The sequence below is a fragment of the Corvus kubaryi genome, unplaced genomic scaffold (assembly GCF_017639235.1).
Source record: "Corvus kubaryi isolate FWS band 111438036 unplaced genomic scaffold, C.kubaryi_AGA036_p1.0 split3-73, whole genome shotgun sequence".
Lineage (NCBI taxonomy): Eukaryota > Metazoa > Chordata > Aves > Passeriformes > Corvidae > Corvus > Corvus kubaryi.
Window position 1 is genome coordinate 22,345,024 of NW_024582091.1, and position 20,918 is coordinate 22,365,941.

At 35.1% G+C, this 20,918-nt stretch overlaps 1 long non-coding RNA gene across 1 annotated transcript in view; it reads left to right on the forward strand.

The window, feature by feature from the left end:
- Positions 1–1,279, forward strand: part of LOC121659194 — a 63,357-nt gene extending 62,078 nt beyond the window's left edge. Inside the window, exon 3 of the long non-coding RNA XR_006014202.1 lies at positions 1,149–1,279. This is a non-coding gene — a long non-coding RNA (uncharacterized LOC121659194). The remainder of the gene's footprint in view (positions 1–1,148) is intronic.
- Positions 1,280–20,918: the final 19,639 nt, after the last annotated feature.

Consider the following 20,918-nt stretch of genomic DNA (forward strand, 5'->3'; position numbering starts at 1 on the left):
CCCCTCCCCTCCCCTCCCCTCCCCTTCTCTTTGTTATTAAATACATCCCAATGTGCATACTTTTTTGTTTTGTTTTGTTTTCCAATGATGCAAACATTATTAATGTAATTTTTTTATTTGTCTTCCAACAGTGTTTATTTCTGATTTAAAAAACTAACTAGAACAGATTTTCTCTGGGTGTCACAATCTACTTCTGAGCAAGAAGTTTTGAAGCAGGCAGTGTAATATTCAGTGGGCTCCCTATTGAAAAGGGATGTTAGTAAGAGGGGCCTGTAACACTTAAAGGAGGCCTAAAAAAAAGCTGGAGAGGGGCTTCTTACAAAAAAGTGCCCTATCTAGTGATCGGGTGAGGAGGAATGGCTTCAAACTGAAAGAGGGTGGATTTAGATATCAGATATTAGGAAGAAATTCTTTAATGTGAGGGGGTGAGGCACTGGAACAGGTCCTCAGAGAAGTTGTGGATGCCCCATTCCTGGAAGTGTTCAAGTCCAGGTTGGATGGAGATCCAAGCAACTTGGTCTAGTGAAAGGTGTCTCTGCTCATGCCGGGGGGGTTGGAACTAGATGATCTATAACAACCCTTCCAACCCAAACAATTCTTTAGTTCTGCCATTCTATGATCTGCAAAATAAAACCTCAAATCAAATTTCTTCTACTTCATAGAAACTATATTAAAATGCCCTTATTAATTGCTTATTTATATCTAATCTCTTTAATTTCCTTGTCTAACACTTGTTCTTTAAGCAGCTGTTAAGTGATTTTTTTTAAAAAGTTCCAAATGGAGGTGAAAATTATATCTTTTCATGATGCTTCCCTCCTTCCTCATCTGACACCGTTGGTTATGTGTGTACACAAAGAAATGGATTAGCAAGCAAACATAGTTCAAAAGACTGTTTCATGTCTTAACCATCATGACTTCCATTTTAAAACCTGCATCCAAAAGACAAAAGGCTCTGAGTACTGCTAAAATGCTAAAGCTTCACTTTGTTTCAAAGGGAGGAAGTTCATGTAAGTATGGTTAAACAGAGAAGGAAAAATGTGGGGACAATATGCCTTCTTGATGATCAGGAAAAGTATTTTTGGTTTTTGGTGTGTTGGGTTTTTTTGTTTGTTTGTTTTTATTAATTTTTTTTTTAAATTTGGAAACAGGACTTTTCAGTTGATTGTCTCTATCATTAACATCATTTTCTGCTGCTGTGATTGAAATGCTGTCAAAGATTTATTTTCAACAATGTCTTCATGAAGAATGGAATAAACTATTTTAAAATAAATCATTCTACTTACAGGTGAGCTTTGATGAAAACCTTCAAGCAAATTAAAACAATTTTGTTCTTTTTTTTTACTATGTCAAGGACTTCTCTGAGCAAAACAACCTTATTTGGTTTAAAGATTTGACTGAAATTACTAAGTTCAGTGACCAATATTTTTGTGTTTATCATGCTATGAATGCTGAAGTTTTTTCATTTTATTAACACAAGTTTATTTGTAGATATATAAATATATATAAATATATATATGCATACACATATCTATATATTCACAGAATAACAAAATCATTTCCTTTGGAAGGAAGAGTTGGAGATCATATTCAACTCCTTAGGTCATGCAGAGTCACCTAGAATGGGCTGCCAAGGACTATGCTGAGTCAGATTTTTAATGTCTTGGAGAATGGAGAATTCGCAGCCTCTTTGGGCTGCCTGGGCCAGTGTTTGACGACCCTCACAGTGAAGTCTGTTTTCTTATGCTCAGATGGAACTTGAAGTGTTTTGATTTGTGTCTGTTGCCTCTGGAAATGTCAGCACAGAGAAGAACACGGCTCCTTCCATTGCCATTTCCAGGTGTTTATATACTGTAATAAGCTCCTCCCTGAGACTTCTCTTCTTCAGACTGAAGAATCCACGCTCTCTCAGCCTTTCTTTATACAAAAGATGATCCAATTCCTTTGTGACCTTGTGCTGGAATTGTTCTAGTAAAGCTACATCTTTATTGCACTGGGGAGCCCAGAAATGGGCACAGTACAACAGTGGATTTCATGTGCCTAACTTGAAGAAGATAAGAAATTTGTTATTACATACTTTAGGCAAATGAAACATTAAATTGTAAAATTAGCAAACTTGTTTCACTGGATTGTAATTTTTACTTAATTTTAAAAATTAAATTGCAAATTATAACTTTCCATAGCAATAGAATGCTAGGATCAACAACATTAAAAGTATAATGGTTCTTTTAAAATTTCCCCTGTTCCAAGTTTTGCAGATCATTGGGGTGCTTTATCTCCAGAAACTGTTTTCTGAGGTTACGTCAAAGATGTTGTAGCCTTTAACCTTCAAAAAAACATTTAGGCATCTCATAAAAATAAGACTTTTAGATTTTATAAATAATTACAGCATTAGAAGGCACTTTTATTTTTGGGTTGGGATTATGTTACTTAATTGTATTAGGTGAAAATTATGATACTTCTAAATCTCTAATTTACTTCCCATAGTTGAAAAAAACCCCAAGTATTATACTTGTAAACTCTTATAAACATTTTATCTGCTAGTAATTAAACAGGGGTAATAGTTAGCACCCAAAAAGCTACTATTTATTCAGAGAAGAAAAACAAAAGTATTGCATTTAAAGAAATTTCATTAGAACAAAGATGTAAAAGAGAGTGATTCAATTGACTGCCAGTCAAATTTGTGTACTTCTTGCTACTGCAGAAGTAGATTCCCTTTGCAATGCTCACATGTAACCCCTAATATATATATATCTGGTGAAGTAATTCCCAGCAAGATGCACTTTGAGTCTGTGATACAGCCATCATCATCTCTGGGAAATATTGCAAAAGCCATAGGAATGGCACGTTTTCCGTTTTTTTTTGACCATTGCTTTGAACTGTCTTCTGTAAAGAAAGACAATAAATATGCTGTACATGTGTACATAGACTTTTATTTTATAATGAAAAATGACTGTACTAATTAGATTATAAAGGGCAAAATACCACTGATGACTTGAAGTGGCTACCTGAATGCAGAGGCTAAATGAGATTAAGAGAATAAAAGGAGGTACTTACTTGGAAGGCCTTCAAAGGTACACCTTGGGCAGTCAAAAGCCTCCAAGGGGCTCCACCCAAGATGGATGCTGGGTCACAGGTTTTTCAGACTTTGGTCCATTTGCATGTCAGGGTTAATTCTCCAATTATAATTTCAATGTAATTTCCCCAATTTTGTCCCCCCTGCCCAGAGGCTCAGTTTACATGTTTCAGGGCCTGAGACAACAAGGCATCCCTGAGTTCAGGCCCAGAGAGGGTATATTATGTCTAACCAAAATGTGAAAACAGTAGCTAACAGGCTATATGAAGTTTCAGAGTTACATACTAGGCAGTACAGGATCAAATATAAAAGCTAAAACCTAAGGCATCACCATGACTACTTAATTAGTAGCAATAATAACAGTGATAATCCTGCAAAAATTTTAAAAATTCAGGTAACATTTGAAGGACATTTAGATCAGCTATTTTTAAAGAAAATATATGGATTTGCAGTTAAAGAATTGCCTTAATTCAAATCATATTCTCTCCAAATAAGAATCATTCATGAAATGTGTCCAGAGTCTCTAACAGGTATGAGTTTGTGAGGAACCCAGGGAGGAGTCCTCGTTGCACAGGCACAGCACAGTGCCTGGTGTGCCTGGGACTAGCAATGGTGTGGTCCATAGTTAGCAGAGCAGGAAAGGAGATATACAAATATAGTACATTTATAGAATTCTGGATGGAATTGGCTCCACCATCACCCCTTTTATTGTGACAGTATTCTTTCCTTTTGTTTCTCTTGAACCACAGAAATCAGCTGCATAAAGAAAAGCAGTTGTGATCAGGGGGTAATGAAAGGCAGTAAGAAAGAAGGGAGAGGACTGAAAAAACTCTTTCCAAAGCAAAACATATTTGATTTAATTTGTCTCTTATTCCTTCTTTTAAATTCATCTCTCCTCCAACAATTCAACCATTACCTTTCTCCATGAATAGTTATATTTCCTTGTGTCACATCAAGTTTGAATTGTCCTCCACAGTTCATTCTCAATCTCTGTCCAAAATTGAAGTTCCATCATGATTTTCATCCCTTTTTATACTTCAAATAAAGAGAAGGGTTTTTTGGGTTATCTAAATAGGACAGGAAAAGTAGAAAGTCACTAGAGATTAATGGTCAGATTACATAAGCCTACATAAAAATAAAGCAAATAAAATCAAAATCTTTTATGAAATTAAAAGCAAATCTATTGACTTCTGAAATTGAAGTGTTCTTCTTATTCAGTGTCTAATTGGTAGAATTTTGGCACTTTCAATACTCACTTAAACTGCATGGAATCCTTGTAAAACACCTGCCTACAGATATTCACTTGCTTAAAATACTTAAATTTCCTGCAAAGTATTATGACTGCATCTGCTCCTACAGTACCCCTGTTAAAAGTCTTGACAGTTTGGAAATCACTTGTCAAATTATCTCACAGCAATTTGAGGTATGGTGGAACTATAAAAGTCTTTCTCTGAAGCAAGGATTACTAAGAGAGTGTTGTTACAGCTGATAATCTCATACCCAATGACAGTTATGTACTTATTTGTTTTATTCCAAAAGAGATGCTGAAGTTTGAACTTGAACTTGAACTTCTATGAAGTGTTTCTCCCAGAAAGGTTTGCCTCAATGACTAAAATAACTTCTTGTATATCTCTAGTGATTTTTTTCCCCCCTCCTTGATGTAAAATTTGTTGTACTGTGAACTGTCAGGGTGGTTAGTGGGAGGTATGTGTCAGTTTTAATATTGCAGAAATATGCTACAAAAAATGAGTAGAATTTTAGGCAGAAGACACAGGTGTTGAATGTCATTGAGTGTCATGATATACGTCCTTAAGAAAGAGTTAAATCCAGAATTAATTTATGTAGTTGTATTTCAGCACAAGTTTACCTACAGTTTAATAATCTGTACTGGATCGAAGTGGCAAGGCTTTGCCTTTGGGGGAGCTGCAAGGGTGGCAAGACCTGAGAAGGTGCCCACATGTCAGACACAGCCAGTTCCAACAGGCTCCAAGAAGGACTCACCACTGGTCAGCAATGTTGGTAGTACCACTGGGCTAAGATTTTCAGGAAGGGCTAAAAAGCACTTCACAAGAGACCCTGAGAGAGTAAAAGTACGTGTAAGAAACAACTCTGCACACATCATGGTCAGTGAAATAGGAGGTGGAAGACGTGCTCCAGGCACTGGAATAGAGATTTGTCTGCAGCCCATGGTGATGTAGGTTGTCCCTCTGCACCCTTTGTAGGTCCACAGTGGAGCAGGTACCCATTCTGAAGCCCACAGAGGATCCCACACAGAAACAAGTGGATGCCCAAAAAAGGATTTGACCTACAGAGGAGCAAGTTTTCTGGCAGGACCTGTGAACCCATTAGAGACCCAGGCTGGAGAAAGTCAAGAAGGATTGTATCCTATAGGAGGGACCCAATGCTGGAGCAGGGAAAGAGAATGAGGAAGAAGGAGTAGCAGAGACAACACACTTGTTTTGAACTGACCACAACCTCCATTCCCCATGCCTCTGTGCTGCTTGGAGGGGAGGGTGTATGAGAGGTAAGGAGTGAATTCGACCTGGGAAGAAGGAAGGGTTGGATATAAGGGTAGATTTGTTATTATTTCTTATTACACTACTGTTTTTTTTAATTTTAATTTTTAATTGGTATTATTATTAGTAGTAATAATAATAGTAATAATTTCCCAAGGTTTTTGCTTGTGATTGAAATTGTTACTGGATCTCCCTGTACTCAACTCAACCCAGGAACTTTTTCATCATATTTTCTTCCCTTCTGCTGAGGCACAGGCAGCTTGGTGGACACATAGCATCCAAAGTCAACACACCATGTATTCTTATATCAGGGAGTATGTGGCAAAGATTTGTTTCCACCAGGGAAATTCCAAAGAGCTGTTCAAGTCAGACAGGTCAAAAATCCAGTAGCTAGCTAAAGGTCATATAATCCAAGAAGTTGCTTAAAAAATTGTTCCCTAGCTTGTAAAAGACACAGCTGAGGTTCTAGAAAAAGGGATAATGAAAAAATGTATCTTTCAAATAGGAGCTAACAATTAGGCAAACCATAGATTTAATTTTAAATGTCAAACATATGCAGAAGTGCATTTGCAATCTGAAGCATTGAAGGCAAAATACTTCCAAATAACGCAGGCAAGACTGTGTTAAAATATTCTGTCACAAAATGAGTGGTTTGGGTGGTTTAAAGAATTACCAGGACAGGTATCAACAAAAGCAGGTTTAATATTGTTGCCTTTCCCTGGTGTTAAAATTAAGAACCAAACATGTTTTAAGGGAAGAGGGGTTTTTATCTTGGTATTTATTTAAGGATCCTTAAAGTGCACCACTTTGTCCAGGTGGAATGCGCTGAAATGCACCCCGAAATGTACCCATACCATAGATTGCATATACAATTTATAGACCTTGCAAATTAGCATATCTATCAAATATTCCCAATGATAAGCTTAAATGAATAGTGTGATAACCCCCCCATCCCAAGGAATTCCCCCCTGGATGGGCCTATCTTAGTTTACAGGATGTGTTCTAGAGAGGACCTTGGTTTCTCAGGATAGCATAGGGCTTTCTGGCCCCAACTGTGAGGCCTCCAGGATGTTTGGTCTCCTGGCTTAATGGAATATTAGAACTATGCTAAGTTATCAGCCTTAAGGAATTGCAAGTATGTATGCTGAAAGCACTGAGGATACATAAAAGCTACATAAAATGGTATATAAAAGTTACATATAAGAAAAGGCAAAAAATCATCATGGCATCATTGGAATTTCCAGAAGAGTTGACAAATTTTGATGGCAATATTTACTCTGCTTAATACGTGGATGAAACATACACGGGAGCATTTAATTAGAATCAATTCAGAATGATTCATGTGGAGACTATAGGGTGAGGGGAAGGCATAAAGGTGTAAGAGGTAGACCATATATTTAGTCACAAAATTCAGAGCGGATCCCCTTTTTTGCTAAACTCCTGACAGAATGTAGCTGCAGCTGAGTCCATTCTTAATTCCAGATCAACAGTTTATGTATAAAGGCTGAGAACAGCACTTAATCACTGACTAATTAAAAAAGCTGTAAAATAGGATTTATTACGATTGTACTGTGGCCTAGTATAGATTCAGAATAGTGATATTCATGCTGTACATACTATAAAGTATTTTATCCATTCACATACACATGCACACAGACATTAAGGAGTACTTACAAAGGCATTGCTGTGAAAAATTTTACTTGAGAGTCACAGAAATGCTCACATCTAATGTTTTGGCTCTTCTCAGTGGATGAAGGGTTGAGGCTTGAGATATAAGGATATCACCCCAGGTCCTGCTGTCAGTCAACGGTGCTCTGAGTATCACAAACTCTCCAAAGAATTCTAAGAGGCATCTCTTTCAGAGAAAAGTGCTGGCACAGCCCACTGTGGCCTAGAAGAACTCAAAGGCTCTCACTTAAGACCACTGTTTATAGGATCTCAAGATGATTGCTTTAATCATATATAAATTTTCCAGCCTCGGGTCTGTAGCTGCTGAAGCTTCCAAAGCAATTGGAAATTGTTTCCAGTACCAAGTTAAATTGTTTTCAAAAACTCCAGCAACAATGATACCATGACCCTTCGGCTATGATTCAGGGACAGAATGTTCCAACATTGTCATGGAATGAATGATTCTCCCTGCTCTTGTTCTTCACAACAGAAAGGCAGCCAGTGCTGCCCTGGTGCAGGGTAAGAGGAACTCCAAGATCATATCTTGGAGAAAAAAGAAACGAGGGATGGGATCTGGTGGTGGGCTGGGTTCAGGGGGTGGATACACATTGCCACATCTTCTTGGTTCGGGAATTTATCTATGATATAGCTTCCCCAGAGTAAGAAGAAAAAAAAAACAAAAAAAGGAAATCAAGGGAATAAATCATCTCTATGCCCATTACACCTTCTGAACAGTGAGGTTCTTGTATCTGCAAAATGTGTTATGATAAGTATCAGAATAAACTTAAATATGTGACTTTAATTCGTGTTTCCATGTGAAATCAGTTTTGCAGCTCCAAAAAGACTGAAATGTTTCATATTTGCATATCCTCAAACCAAATTATAGTACGCCTAATTAATACTTTTGACGGAATTAATACAATCCTTTGCTTAACTGACAAGGAATTTACCCACTGAGTAACTTTTTATAGCAATAACCTGAATTCACTTATTGATGAAAAGTAGTGGAAAAGACTGTGCATAAAATTTTTCTTTAACTTAAAGAAAGAATGGCAAATAGGAGTGCAGGTGTTTTCTAGCAGATCAAGGAGAGATTTATTTAATTTCATTCAGAGATACTTACAGTCTACCTGGCTGACAGCTGACACTGATGACACTGAGAATAAGCACATCGCAAATAAAACTCTTAATATACACAGACATTTTAGGACCTTTGTAAAATACTCAGTTTCATTACTTGCATTTCCAGGGATTAAGTACTGAAGTTTACATTTTGCAGGAACACAGGATCATTTTCTTTTGGCTAAACTGAAGTAAACCAGAAGGAGTCTTGCTGAAGCTAGCTGGTAGTACAACATGTCTGCATGTGAGGAAAGCAACAAATCTAGGATTGGCTGCAAAGCATCTTGGTAGGCACAATGCCTTTCATATACAAGCAATGTCCCAACAGCAATTCAGATGTAACTCAAACCTTTTATGAAGACTGATTTTTTCCGAATAATAAAAATAAAGACTATAAAAGATAAGTAAGTAAAATTTTCATCTCATATTTGGTTTAAAATTGATAAAAATAATGCACAGGGCACCAATTTTGAACTTTCATTGTGCTGGAATTTCACAGAATTCAGAGAATGTCTGGGTTGGAAGAGACCTTCAAGATCATTGAGTCCAACCCATGCCCTAGCACCTCAACTAGATCATGGCATCGGGTGGATTTGCATTATTGCCTTTTAAACACAGAAGTTGAGCAAGTTGCTATTAAAACCTTTTAGCACATTAAGTTCTTATGTATTCCAGGGAATAGATATTCTGGGAAACTGCTTGTGACTGCAGTTTATGATGCTTTGTCTACTAGAATAGCTAATAGATTAAGCTGGTTTTGAAATGTCTACAAGGAAAAAGACCTGTAGATTCCATTAGTATAAAACTAGAATAACAGAATAGTGAATTATGTCTATGGTTTCCTTTCCTTATTTCTTTTAACAGCTTGATAGTCTTTGATTCTAACTTCTCTTCATGTGATTTATACTTTGGAGACAAAGATTACTGAGATAATAAAACCCACATCACTTGTCTGCTTCTCAATTAATTCATTATTTTTGGTTGAAACCTCATATTTGTGATTATAGAAATTATATTTAATCATGGGGTGTAACTCAAGCATTCAACAGGTTTACTGCCAAAAAGAGTATTATGGTGTTTTTATTCTGCATCATTTTGCATTTAGAAACTTATGGAGAAATCTTAGCATTCAGATAAAAGTAGCAAAACCCTGACTATCTTCAGAGAAAAGTCAACCTTTTAACTAGGAAAAGCACAGTCCTACAACATTCCATTGCTTTGTCTTTCTTTTGTATACTCACAGAATTATTCTAATTCCCTTTTATAGTATTTTTGGATTTTTCCAACACTTTTTTCCCCTTTTTATTTTCTGTTACCATTTTATAAATTATTTTTCATATACCAACAGGGCTCAGAATTCGTTCAGAAAGCTAAGACCACTACTGTGTCAGATACTTTATCACTAAGTGAAAACTTTCCCATAGTGTAGGTGTACTCATAATTTAAATGATGAGTGTGATCATACTCTTCAATATCCATAGTTTATCATTAAGCTTATCACTTTTCAGAGCATATAATAGATCTTAAAATCAATGATTCTGTATCTAAATTAAGCAGTCTAGCATCTCTGCAAAAATTTCATTCCCATTTGACTAAGATTAATAATGGTTTTACAAAGGAAAAAAGAATATAGAGAAGTGTATTTTGGAGAAAGGGAAGCTAAATTTTTTTAATCCTTGCATTTCCAGAACAACAGGTTAGTTCAGCTGTAGAGATATGGTTCTGTAATGTGTTCACTAAATTAATAAATTAGTTCCTAATTGTAATACTCTGCTCAGCTTGAAGTACTATTGCAGCCATAACACACACACACACATATATATAGCAAATAGTTGGGTTTGAATTAGTTGATCTTTAAGGTCCTTTCCAACCTAGGCTCTTCTATGATTCTATGATTTAATATAACTTTTGAAAGGAGCCTATATTAATCGAAGGCTAGTCATACTTTTTTGCAATGGTCTTGATAATAGCATTCTGTTGAGTATGCCATACCTCTTCTCTCTTTCCTTTTTCTTGCATTAGGTTCCAAGTGCCAAAAATGACAAGCTGTAGAAATTAATTCTCTATCAGTGGCTTCTGCTCTCTCAGGCTTCACTGTCAATTCTGTTGACAACTTTACAAATGCCTCTGGATCTCTCAGAGAGTGATCTGTTGTGCCTGTGGAGAGGATGCCTATTAGTCTTGACCACTATTTTATTTTAATTAATTTCCCTTTCACAGTATTCTACTATATGTAAGAGTATTTTTAGTTTGAAAGGAAATAAAGATATCTGGAAAATATATGTTCTTTCCTTCAATTTCCTAAAAGAAAGATCAACCAATGTTACACTTAGGAATTCCCCAGTTACATCACTGACCTAGTATTTAAAAAGGAGAAACTTCTAGTGATGGTCCTTTAGAACAAAAAAATATATATTTAAGACATCTTACAACACAAAAGTTGAAAGATCTTTTAAAAGATACTGCCTCTAGTATTATGCAGAAGGGGGCCAAGAGGTGCAACACACAGAAAAATGGTGGCTTGTTTTTATTTTATTTTATTTTGTTTTGTTTTAATTTTTGTCCGTTTTTTTCTCTTTGTGCAGTTTATTTTGCTGGTTCCAGCAGGCTCTTCATAAGCTGAGCCCATCAGGAATGCTCGTGGTGCCTCTGTGATAACATATTTTGGAAAGGGTAAAAATCACTGTACAGCAGCAAGATAAACAGCTCTGCAGACACTAAGGTCAGTAAAGGACAAGGGAGAGGCAACGCTCCAGGTACAAATCAAACATTTGCCTGCAGCCCATGGAAGAACCCCCACTGGAGCAGGTGGATATGCCCTGGAAAGAGAAGAGACCACACTGCAGCAGGCTACTGGCATGTGGAGAGGAGCAGGCTTTCTGTCAGGCACTACCACTTGTGGGAACCTACACTGGAACTGTCTGTTTCTGAAGGACTATATCCCCTGGAAAGGAGCTATTGTTGGAGAACTCTAGCACATGGGAAGGATCCACACAGGAGGAATTTGTGAAAGACTTCATCACATGGGAGGGACTTGACACTGAAACAAGGGAAAAGTGAGAAGGAAGAAGGAGCAGCAGAGACAAAATGTTATGAACTAACTGTAACCTCCATTCCTAATTCCTCTCCACTGCTTCAGGCAGGGAGGTGATAGAAGTGGTAGGAAGAAAGAAGTGAAGTTGACCCTGGGAAGAAGGGGAGGGTAGGGGAAAGATGTTTTTATTTCTGTCTGTTTCTCACCATCCTACACCATTTCTACTTGGCATTAAATAAATTTTTCCCCACTCAAGCATCTTTTGCCTGTGGTGGTAAATCAGTGTTTTCCCTTGCTTTCTCTCTGAGACTTTTCACCTATTTTCTCCCCTATTACTGATGAGAAGAGGGAGTGAGGAAGTGGCTTAGGGGGCATCTGACAGCCAACCAAGGGTAACCCATCACAGTGCTGCATGTGTGTACTCTTTGGAAATACCATATTTCAACATTATACTTGTGATTTAGCTGAACTTTTCACATCAATTTCACTGCTGTGAAAATCAGAAAAGGATATAATTTGGCATATTTAAAATTAATTGAAAACAGGTTTAGTTAATAATTTTGAAAGTTGATATTGTGCAGTTAATTAAAAATTTATCTGTATATGTTAATTTATCTAACTACTACTTTTACCACATCATTTAATTCCTTTCAAGGATGTGTAGACTTAATTTTTTTTTAAGATTCACTAGTTTTGAAAGTATTGTGTAATTTTTAACCTAATAAATTTCTTAGGATGATACCTAAATATTAAACGTAGTCTTTTTTTTTTCTTTCAAAATTTTACTTAAAAAAATAAGTAGGAATAAATTACTACCTTTTTATTTGTATTGCATTTATGTCAATGGTAAAGTGTAATGCTATTTAATCTATTAAGGTTTTGATATGAAAAAAAATTGTAACTCTTAGATTTCTTATTGTGATAAATTTAAACACCATCAAATCCACCTAGTTATTGCTTCATTGCAAACTAATTCTTTGTAGCAATTTTGTCTCTTTGACTTAAGGAAAGATATCAGAATTAATCTAGATATTCAAAGTTAGCTTGTTAAAATAAGTTAATTAAATATATGAGCTTTTTCAATCAGTAATCCTTTTTAATTAATCAATACTAAAAATATTTTTTTTAAATATTGCTTTAATCAATAATCCATTCATTATGGAGCTGAAATATGATAAAAAAAAATCAAGTAGTGAACCGCTTTAGGTATTTGAAATAGCATCATCTGAAAATGTAACTTAATTCTGTGGTACAATGCTAACTTAAAACCAGAGATGAACAGGAATAAAAATACTATACACCAACCAGCAATTCTAATATTTGCAGGAAATACTACATTTCTCTTGCAGTATTTACTGAGAAGACAGTAATGAGAATAAGCTCCATCTATGCCAAGAAACCTTATAGGAAAGAAACAGTTGAATGAAATGGGAAAATGTATTAGCCTTTAGCTTGTGAAGTCTGCTGTTTTGAAAAACAGTCTCAATTTAGGCTGAATTTAAGAAGGCTGAATTTAGGAAATAGCGTTGTAATATTCCTAATCTTGAACAAATTACATTATTTGTATAATTATTCATTGTTTTAATGTGTTTCTCTCCTGACTTTCTATATACCATAAGCTGTTGTCTTGTATCAGCTGTTTATGTGACAGACCTTGTAAGGACCGTTTTGCAGCAGAGGTAGAATCTGCTGCTCAGACTGATAGCTGTAGCATGAAAGGCATGTAGGTATCATGGTGACATAAAAATGAGAAGAGCTTCTGCATTCTTAGAAGTACCCATCCTTTAGAACTCATCATAATTGCCTACAATTATTCTTTTTTTATATCCAAATTTATGTCCTGTCCTTCCCCTCTAAACCTCCCCTAGCCTACAAGAATCACAAACCTTTATTTGATCCTAACTTGACCATGCTGCTTTAAGGTGGCATAGTGTCCTTTGACACACCCTGAAATAACCTTATGCTGTGGAAATGAATCCTCATGCATATTTTGAAATACATACTCTGGCCCCTGTTTCTGACATAGAATATGAACATCTAAACTCAGCTGAATGTAAATCATATCTAGCCAATATATTATTTTCTTGGCTTGAACTTTCATTCTGTAAGTACTATGATGTGTCCCATAAAAATCGTAAAATATTTTGTACCAATTTCTGTTATAAATCATTGTCACATTGTAATGAAATTAAATCTTTGAAAATTCAAGCTGTAAAACTGTTGTTATAGTTTGCATAGACATCTGTATTTTCTACTCTGCTATGAGATCGCCAATACAGTTTTACATCACAGAATACTTCCATGTGTACTTCAGTTTGTTTTTAAAAATTTACTAAGTGTATAGTGTATACAGTTTGATTTAGTAGTTCCTTGTAGCGCATTTTCATTTGTCCACAATAAATACACCAGTCTGACATCTGACTCTGGAATCAACTTTTGAGAGGTTCAAATAAAATGTCTTTGAGTTACTTGGGATCCAGATCTGCTTAGCTAATATTTCCTATGATGAGATCACTGATCAGTAGTTTCTTCATAATCTTCTTTTTATACCAAAACTCATAAACGAATCTGTTTATGAAGCAAAGGTAATAGTTCTGTCTGTTATATTGATAAACATTTGGAAGTACAGCACATCTGCTTGAATTGCTGCTGGCTTGTTGGGATCATAGAAGCAGAGTAAAGGAGAATGCCAGTGCAATCTCTGATTTAGGACCTTTTCACGTTCATCTAATATATTTTGTGCAGTTTGTGTAGTTACATTCTCATGTGGAATTTTTCATACACCTGACATACTCCATAATTAGTCTGTGATTCCAATGTTTATGCGTGATGCCTATGGTATTACCCATTATTTGGTCGTTCAAACATTTCTGCAAGCAGATTTTCTTTCTTTCATGTGGATGCCTGTTTTTTATACATAATTTTTTTTAGCAAACATTGGATCAATAGAAATGAAAGTGATATTTTATCCTTAGGGTCTTGACTTAAGCTTTTTTAGCATCTCATCATAATCTGCCCAAATTGCCTTTGGTATAAGCATGTCATTGGCAATTATGTGGACAATCTCAATATCTATAAATGTTGCATTGATCTATTTTTTAATGCATCATGAGTGTAAATTCTTCATTTATTTAAAAAGGCAGATGGGAAAACATATATCTGCCCCAGGGTGTACTGAACTGTACAGTTCAGATGATTCCTTATCTAGTCTGACTTGCCAAAACCTGTTTTTCAAATTCAGAACAGTAAGATCGGTTTTCAAGTTTGTCAGCCCTGTCTTGATATAATCTTGCTAAAATCTTTGGCTTCCAGTTAAATCCCAGTCCTCACCATTCCTCTGGTCTGCTGCAGGCCCACAAACCCACAGAAAGCAGAAATTAACACTTTCTTTTCTATCTATAGAAATTCACACCTGAATTAATCTACTACTGTAAAAAGACCCATTAGACCTACATGTTAGCTAATTAGAGCTATATGTTATAGCTACTATTAGAGCTATATGTTATAGTTACTATTAGAGCTATATGTTATAGCTAATATTAGAGAGATATGGTCGGATAGCTGATATATTAATAGCAATAATCAATATTTCCCCTGGAACTCTTTTATCCTTCTCACTATGTCATTACAGGGTGAAATGATTTGGCAAGTCTCCATGTGCAATATATCTGTTCCATTTACTAAGTTAGGTTTAGATGCCTCTCGTAGGGTGAAGAACCACCACATGCTCCTACCTCAAAAAGTAGGAGCAAGGTGACTGTTACACTCGGGGTTTTTTTGTTTGCTTAATTCTAACTTGGAGTTTTTCTCGTAGATTTGGATGTACATTCAGATTTTGGTCATTTGAGTGGTTCAAAGAAAATTCTCTTTTGGTTTCATTCTGAGACAGGAAGAATTTTTACCAGTGACACAGCTGCCTCCTGTAATACTGAAGATAGGGAGCACACACTTCATGGTGTAAATAGGAAGCCATCAATCCTCCTCATCTCTGTAAGAAACCTGCACCTGGAGCCTTTGAAAAGACCAGCTAATGACAAAGTCATTTTGACCTGTGTTGTTTTCAGTTTCTTCATCTCCTCCTGTGGCCTATTGTAGAATATATTGTGGCCTATGAGCAAAGGAATACAGACTGTAGGCCATTCTGAATTCATTTTATGGATGTCCATTCTTGCAAGATAGGACTTCTAGACACAGGATGTCTCCTAGTTATTTGTTCATACAAGTAGGAAGGATCCTCTGAAAGTAAGAGTAATTCTTGTAGTAATGAGATGTACATTCTGATTTTTCTCTTATGTTGGATTACAATATACCGTATTAAAGGACACAATTGTACCCGTGTTCATTCAAAGATCTGCTGGCTTCTTTCCTGAATTAAATAGTCATGTTATACACAAAGGAAAAGCAATAAATATTTCTGTGCTTCTGATACATGTTTTCAAAAGCCCTTTTTTAATTCTTTTTTTTTTTCCTTTTGAGATACATCTGCAACTGAACTTCCACTTGCCCCATTATGGTGACTTTGTCCACGGGGACACATAGGTTTTTTCTTTTTGATCATCAGGGATACGAAATGACTCATCGTACTTTTGCAAAGACTTAGGAATCTACCCCTTAGTTCTTTCTCAGTGACACTGAATATCAAAATAACTTTGAGCAAGACAATTTCAGAATTTCAAAAGTTCCTTCAGTCTTATTTTGTAGCATTTTGCTCTGTCGCTGTTGTATACTTGTTGATCTGCTTTTTCACCTCATGAGAAGACCAGAACAGGAGTTTATGAACAAGAGTCTCTTGCAAGTATATTTTGAAAGCTTGCCTAAGAAGTCATCCAAAGTGGAAAGGAAGTTGTGCTAACTCCCCTATCAACAGTAGTTGCTAGAACATTCAAAATTTCTTATGCTGTTTTTAGCAGGGAGGACTGTGTTCAGTCAGCATCGCTGTTAATCAGATCCTTTTGTAGATTTAGGAGTTATTACACTTGTTCACAAGATGAGGGCAGATAATTATTGTTTGATGACCCCTTTACAAACTAATTCTGTAAAAAAAAACCCAATTGCTCTCATATTCCTGTATTTAGTGTGCTTCTAATAAGACATTTACTCCCTAAGAAACAGTGGCCACTTTCAGCATAACGCCATGCTATTTTTGCTGCACTTTGTGTAACACTTAATCTCAAACTGCAGTCTCAAGAGAGCCTTTCTTTACTGGACAGTATTTATTAGACAAATTTAACTTTACAATCATTCAGTTCAAATCTTATTGGATGTGTTTGTCTAATTATTCTTACAATATTCTAAAGAATAGATATAATAATGATAAATATACACACAAACATAAGTTTTTATTGTTATTCTTGAAATTATTTCATAACTAATTAATCAAATAAAATAATTTTATAATTAAGTTCTTATATTTATAAAATTTATGTGAAGGATATTTTATTTCATATTATTTCTGTACAATATTTGTCGTTATAAAGCTGTCCTTTTCAGTGATTGAGTGACCAACTGAGATCACTTCCCAAATGAAAAGGATTTAAAGAAAATTTTTGGAGGAGAAAAGGAGATTGTGAACTTTTGCTATAATGTATGCTGATTAAGGATTTTTAATATAAAAGCAAATAGGCACCTAATATAGAATTTTGAAAGGTACACATAAATTTTTTTTTTACCTCTCAGAATTGTTTCTCTCCCACCATATATCCTAGCATGTAGAATTATGCAAACAAGCACGATAAAGACAGTTTAAAACAGCCTTTGGAAACAGCATATGCTCAGTTGCATCACTCTGGGAAAGCTGAAGCATGAAAAACATTAGTTATATGTGCATATTTACTTAGTTTTTGTTATAACAATGTACATGTATTAAAATTTGTATCCCAAGGCTGAAGAGGATGAAATCTTGCTGTCAGTATTGACCTCATAGAAAAGAACCCTTTGTAATATCAGAGGTATCAATGGCATATAGGAAGACCAAACATCACGTGGCAATATCACAGCATTCCATTGTCCTTTCCTAGCTGAAAAGGATAACAAAGAAGAAATATGTGGAAGTAATTGATCATTGTACAGAAAAGAAAGAAAACAGTGAAAAATATGGAAAGAGCTCATATTTGTGGCCAAGATACAGGAAAGTATCAGTATCATTTTACAAGACATTGTAAAGTCACTGTGGAATACTGTGCACAGTTCTGGAAAAACCATGATCAAGAAGAATTCTAATCAAGCAAATGCAAAGCCAGTCTTCTAAGATTATTAGACAACATATTTCTATTCATTAAAATAAATATAATAAAACTTTATGACTCAATTAATTTTGAAAAATAAAAAGTTGAAATTAATATAATTTTTTCCCTTTAAATATATGAAGCAAAACAAGAAAAGTAAACAAATATTTAAATTGCAGGACTAAAGTTGGACAGAAAAAATATTTATATAAATTTAGTAGAAGTTTTTTTGGCTGAAATTAAGACAAAATTTCTGCTAGTAGATGAGTGAAATCTTCTAACACAAGTTTCCAAAACATAGCAGCCCATGAGATCTCTTCTTTTATTCTCCACGGGTTTTTTATCTCACTCCTGGCTTTTTCTTTCTTTCCTTTTTTTTTTTTCCCTCTGTTTCTTTCCAAAGATAAAGAATAACTAAGGATTTGGAGGATTATGAGAAAATGTTTTTGATAACAAATGTGAAACTGGATTATTGCCATTTAAAAACAGATAGAAAACATGCCTAAATATACCCAGGAGGCTAGAAATCCTGAAAAAGCAAACCGACAAATATCTCAATAATACAAATTTCCAAATAGTATTTTGACAGGTTTTTTTTGTAGTATGCTCATTATGTATGTGATAAAAATAAATTAAGTTTAAAAGTTCCTCTTATTTATCAATACCCTTATTAACCCTTTAATTTAATTTATCTTTTTATAGGCTTTAACACTTTTGAACATACTTTGCACAATGCTTCACATGCATTTTGTCGCGGGTTCGGTTTGTAACCAGGCTAACCTATGACACATCTAGATCAAAAAAACACTTTCTGGAATAAGCTGTGATTTTCATTTATCTTAGTTTATTGGGGTGGTGTGGCAAGGTTCTGTAGAGTGGGAGGGAACTACGGGGGTGTCTTCTGTGAGGAGCTGCCAGAAGCTTCCTCCATGTCTGGCAGAGCCAGTGCCAGACAGCTCCAAGATGGACCCATACTGGTCAAGGCTGAGCCCATCAGTGATAAGAGTAAAGGCCTCTGTAGCAACACATTTGAGAAGGAAAAATGTTATTGTGCAGGAAACTCTTTCAGAAGTGACACAGTGTTGCAAAGCTGTTTCTGCAGCAGCTTCAGCATAATGTGTATTAAGGTATTTCGCAGCCCATGGGCTTTGACTGTCCAGTAACACATATCTGCAGTTTACAACATGTGCAAATATGGAGTGTTGTCAGCTATGTGTACAGAGTATCATTTAAGTTAACTCAAAGATGCAGGCACTGATATTTTCTAACAAACAAAAATATTACACATATAACATACATTTTAATCTATTACATACAATGATTTCAAGCAGCACTACTTGACATCATTAAACTCCATTCATGTACTTGTCATTTCAGTTTCCATAGAAACTGGTATTGCAAAAGAAAATGGAGAAATAGGATTGAGAAACAGAAAAAACATAATTAGAAAAAATATAATTAAAATGAATAAGTTGCAGTTTACCAACATTAGAGCCTCAACACAGTGAGCAATCTGTGTGTAGAAATCCTGTCAAAATTAATGGCAGTTGTGACAGACACAGCTGTATCAACTGCTTTCTTGCAAGTGATGTTAGATTATTTATGGTACTCTAGTCAATTCAAATGTTGTTTTAGTACAGTGTCATAACAGAGGGTTTTGTTTGTTTGTTTTCCTTGGGAAGGAAAGAGAGAGATTATATCCTGGGGAACAGAAAATACTTTTGAGTTTTATACTGTCAGAGCCTCTCATGTTTCTACTCTGTTTTTGAAAGAATTGACTTTACATGGAAAATATCATACTGATTTTTCTTCTTAGTTAATCTTCTGTATTTTTTATCCCTATAATACACTTCATTTAAAACATTCCCTTGTTGTTTCACTTCATTTATTTGGCATAATAGAAATAAAACTTCTATTTAATATATGTTATAGTGAAGAAATAGCTCCCAGCTTTACAATAAAACCAGAGGTGTTTATTATGTAATGGTAGCTCTTTGTATCACTGGAACTTGCACTAAAAATGTCAATGGTTTATTTATTAGAATCTGATATTATCGGCCCTATATTACTTGCAACCATAAAATACTTCCGGAGCCTCAACCAGTTATGACCTGACATGTGTATTAGAATAATAGAGAGCTATTGGGAGGAAAGATTCTATTTTCTGATGGCTTCACTGCATGTTTAAATTCTGTATGTCCTACATCCACAATATGCCAGAGACTTTCATTTGTCTTCAACCTGTAATAAAAAAAAAACCCCAAACTATTGATTTTTAAGTCGTGAAGAGAAACACAAAACACTTTAAAAAAAACAAATAGTATGCTTGCCATTTCTTACCAAAATGGAATCTGATAGACAAGAATCTCTCTGTAAATATTAATTCTTGTATCTTCCTTGGGAATGGAACACGGGTTTTTGTTTGCAAATGAAAAAATAAACCCCTGTGTTTAAGTCCCAGGTGATTTATTGAAAGATGTGCAGTGTCTCAACCAGAAAAACTCTAGAATGCAAATCATGGTCATTAGGACCATAGTGTTCCTCACCTTACCTATAAAATTTTGACCAAGTAATATGGACCATACTCAATATTGCTATAGTCAATGGAATTATCTCGTGGGAAATTATTTAAGGCTTTTTTTTTCCTCCCAGATCTATTTAGAAGAAGACCTGTGCTGATTTACAGTGTAATAAGGATATGGTGAAAAAAGAAAGGATTATATTGTAGTTGTTCTATGCAGGGGTCATTGCAGAACAAAGGAAATCTATAAGACTACACATAGTAGAGTAACTCTGCAAGTATGACAGTCAGACATATTATAACTGAGAGTCTCTTGTGTTCAACACTATTTTCAATGAGGCCCATATTGCACAGTCTGCAAGTAAATAACCTAAAAATTTATTCTAGCAGCTATAGAAAGAATATATAGGAGGTGTTTGGCCTTTTTGTTTATCTTTTTATTTCCTCTCAGGACTCCAAAGCATGACAATAGTCAGTTAATGTTTACTTTCCTCCTGATTAACAAAGTTAAGGCATTGACTATTTCCTGCCATTTTTTTGACAGTTTGTAATGTTTTTCACTGGAACTGTCTTTACCAATGACAGCCTATGAAGAATCCTATCAATTGGCCAGTTTGGTGGGGTTTTTTTAAATTTTAAAAAAGCAGCATATAAATTTAGTATGTGGTATCTCAACTCACCAAAGTTGATGAAATATAAGTGAAAAGAAAGTGATTATTTAACATGAAAATCTAATCTAAAAATGTATTCTATATGTGTA